This window comes from Haemorhous mexicanus, chromosome 12 (genome assembly GCF_027477595.1).
Source record: "Haemorhous mexicanus isolate bHaeMex1 chromosome 12, bHaeMex1.pri, whole genome shotgun sequence".
NCBI classification, from domain to species: domain Eukaryota; kingdom Metazoa; phylum Chordata; class Aves; order Passeriformes; family Fringillidae; genus Haemorhous; species Haemorhous mexicanus.
This window is the reverse complement of record NC_082352.1, coordinates 14,598,537-14,602,095: the sequence shown is the minus strand read 5'-3', so window position 1 is coordinate 14,602,095 and position 3,559 is coordinate 14,598,537. Positions and strand designations below refer to the sequence as shown.

General features: G+C 55.4%; 1 long non-coding RNA gene across 1 annotated transcript; it reads right to left on the bottom strand.

Moving 5' to 3' along the window:
• Nucleotides 1-510: 510 nt before the first annotated feature.
• On the bottom strand, nt 511-1,905 carry LOC132332674 (uncharacterized). The gene is made up of 3 exons (XR_009487973.1): nt 1,750-1,905; nt 1,324-1,389; nt 511-777 (listed from the first exon to the last, which is right to left on the bottom strand). It is a non-coding gene; the product is annotated as an uncharacterized LOC132332674 (long non-coding RNA).
• Nucleotides 1,906-3,559: the final 1,654 nt, after the last annotated feature.

Below are 3,559 nucleotides of genomic sequence, written 5' to 3'. Positions count from 1 at the left end.
TTATGTGCACTGCACCCCACAGTGGATAACCAGGTCACCTGAGGCTCCCCAGGAGCACCCAGCCAGACTGGCAGAGGTGGCAGGGGGATAAGCAATGTGGTTCTACCAGCCAGTTCAACTAAACTGCCAGGAGGAAAACTAAACCTGTTCCTCTGCCACCCCACCTGCTGTAGAAACATTCCCCCTGGAAATGGGCAGGGCTGGGGTGCTTATTACAGAGAAAGCTTGTAATAACGAGCTGCTCATTAGCCCCGAGGATCTCTGGTTGGAGGAGACAGCATGGGATTTGCCCCTGGGTAACAAGAGGGTGGTGGGGAGCGGAAAATTCCCTTATTGTGTAGGGAAAGTGTTAAAGCAAGAGTCAGAACTACTGGTAGGGAGAGCAGAGCCAAGACTAGAAGACAGGAGCAAAAATAAGACACCGGCTCTTTGCCATGACCTCCCACACGCACTGTCCTCCCGCTCCCCAGGGAAACTGCCACGCCCAACAGAAGTGCCAAGTTCCTCATGCACCTTTATATACATATCACTTTATTTAGGTAGCTTATTACATGTCAAAGTGACAAACACTAAAGAAATCTGAACACATATATAAAAAAAGACAACTGACATACACAATAAGGTTATTCTTCTTTGGCCCCCCCAGATGTGCATCACCCCCAGATGTGCAGCCAGGGGTCCCCTATTTGCAGCAGCTGCACTTGGCGGAGGGGGGCCCCTTGCAGACGCAGCCTTGTGCACACTTGGCACATCCAGCTGGGCAGCAGGAGCAGCAGCCTGTGGGAGAGACAAAAAAAAAATAAGGACATTCTCAGGAAGTCAGGCTGGGTCTCGGGAGGTCTCACTGTTTCGGAGATCTCCCATGTATTCATGTTGTTCCCTTTTAGCAGCATCCCTGCTCTTGGCAGTGTCTTCCAGGGTGTTTGTGCAGGCAAGGCTGGCACTGGAGAGGTGGGGGAGAGTGTGGTACTCCTGGGGGTTCACCAGGGTTCCCCCAGTCCCTCTCTTTGAAATCCTCATGGCACACAGCTCTGCTGTGGGTGACAGCATCAGGAGCACCCAGAAGAAATCCCAGTGCCAGTTTCCTCCCCAGCATTCCCTTGTGCTGAGCCTGAGGTGCTATTGAGGGGAATGCTCAGGTTTAGGTGGTACTGAGTGACTTGTATTGCCTGGAAAAGGGGTGGGATTCACACTGTGCTCCTTTGCGGGGGCAAAAAACCTTATGTGAGGAATAAAGTCGCCACTGGCAATGCTATGACTGATTTGATTCAGTGCATACACGGATGTGTAGTGAAAACCCCCCGAGTGTTTCTGCTCTCTTACCTTTTTTGCACGATGTGCATTTGCAGTTTTTGCATTTACAGTTGTCCCCGCAGGTGCAGGTGCCACCTAAAACAGGGAGAAAAGGAGAAAAAGAGGTTGAGAAGAGGTGGTGGGAGGGGATACCAACAACCCAGAGATTCGCGGGGAACAGCACTGCCTGCCCTCAGAGCATCCACTGATGCTTCAGCCTCGCTCAGAGGGGAGGTTGGCTCAGAGGGGAGGTCACGGCATTTCCCAGCCGCTTTCCAGTGAGATGCTCCCAGTGTGACACCGCAATGCTGGGAGAGGACTTCAGCTGCTGGCCCAGCCCCTACGAGAGAGAACCTTGGGAATGGTGGAGGAGGCCGGCGGGCGGGAGCGTCGGTGTTCCCGCCGGGATGCTGCGGATCCCGCTGCCCCCCGGGATGGAAGGAAACGCTGCCTTACCTGTGGCACAAGGGCAATCCTGAGAGTCCATGTCTGGCTGGGCCGAGTGCCTGCTGTCGGACGCGTTGGGCGACGGGAGGAAGCTTTGGCAGGACTCGCAGCCGCCTCCTATTTATCCTTGGCCAGCCGAGAGCGAGTGCAAAACCTCCGCCCCTGCAGCCTGCGCACGGCTCAGCCCGGCGCCTGCCCCGGGCGCTGCTGATTCACTCCCCGGGCGGCGCAGCGTGACCTGCGGCTCCCAGGCAGAGGGAGGGCTGGCGGGGTGACCATCCTTCTCTCCTGAGATGTTGGAAGGGGTGCAGAGAACGGCCAGATCTCATCACACAGATGACACCTGTCTCAGGAGTGTTGCTGCACTCGACAGGGCTGATGGTGCACCCAGGGAGACCCCACAGTCCAGCCCTTGATTGATTGATTGATTGATTGATGCCAAAATCAGTCTGCCCATCTGACTTGGGTGATGCATTAATCCAGGACTGCTAGGAAATCTCAGTCCCCTCCTTTCAGAGCTGGCACAGTGGGGTGGTGGGGAGCTGGCAACACAATGTGACAGGGATTCAGTCCCTGCATGAGACCCTGTCCTCTGGTTCCTACACCCTCCCTTCAAGCAGGAGCAGCAACAAGCTGGACTGGACTGGCCAGAGCCTGCCATGCCCTCCCAGTGCCCCAGGACAGTGGCACCCACGTCCCCTTGGCGCCGTGCATGGCACCTCGGGGCCCTGTCTCCTTCCCAGCTGGGTGCTCCATCCCACTCTTCTGAATTAATTTCCGTGTGTCATTAACTGGGTGTGCAGGGGGTGAGGGTGGCAGGCGAGCTGCCATCACCCTGGTCAACTCCTCCAGCGGGTTTTACCTACCCACTCAAAAGCACAGTGAGGGTTTGGGGTGGAAGGCAAAAAAAGAAATTATGCTTGCTGAGATTTTTGGTGTGGGGACAGTCTGCTTCATGTGCAGGAGGCATTGTCAGCTGTGGAGCATACTTCCTGATCATTCCTGTGTTTCTGTGTGCTCCTTGGTGTCAGTGAACCCCATCCCAGCTGCCCCTTGCTCTGAGACTCCTTTGCCTTGGGGTTCTATCCCAGCTGGGCTTTTGCCTGCAGTACCTGGCTGAGGCAGTTTGTCCATGCTAATCCAGCCGAAACAGCGGCCTGGGGATTATTTTTACCACTCAGCTGTCTGGGCTTGTTGGGTGACCTGATGGGGAGCGATGCCAGCACCCCGACTCAGCGTCTCCTCCAGACTCTCCAGGCCAGTGTGGGAAATCTGTATGGAAAAGCCTAACAAAGGCAGAGTCAATGGGCCCCTTCCTCAACTCCTCTACTCTGGAGCAGCTCGTCAGTGCCCTGACATGCCAGCTCTGCGGCCGTGTGAATGTCACACTGCTGCTGATGCACTGGGGCGTGATGGCAGGGGACGGTGCCAGGGAGCAGGTGCGTGCCAAGACTGTTATTGCTCCTGTGGGAGCAGGGAAGCACAAACATGGGAAACACATGTGCAAATGGTCACCTGCCACCCTCGCTACGGCCCCCTGTACTGTATTGGTGTCATGACAGAGGGGCAACATCTCCTTGGGATGTTGCATTTGCTCTGCTCCTTGGCTGCAATAATCAAGTACTCCTGTGGTGCAGTAATATGCCAAAGGAAATGCTTCCCGCTGTGTTGTGATGGATTAATGGTGAACAGCAATATTACTGTTGCGTCTGTTGTGTCTTCCCCCACTGCCTGGCACCCTTGGCCACACAGGAAAAGTTGGCACTATTTTGGCACTATTGGCACTATTGGTACCAGCTGGTGGTGGCCCAGGGATACA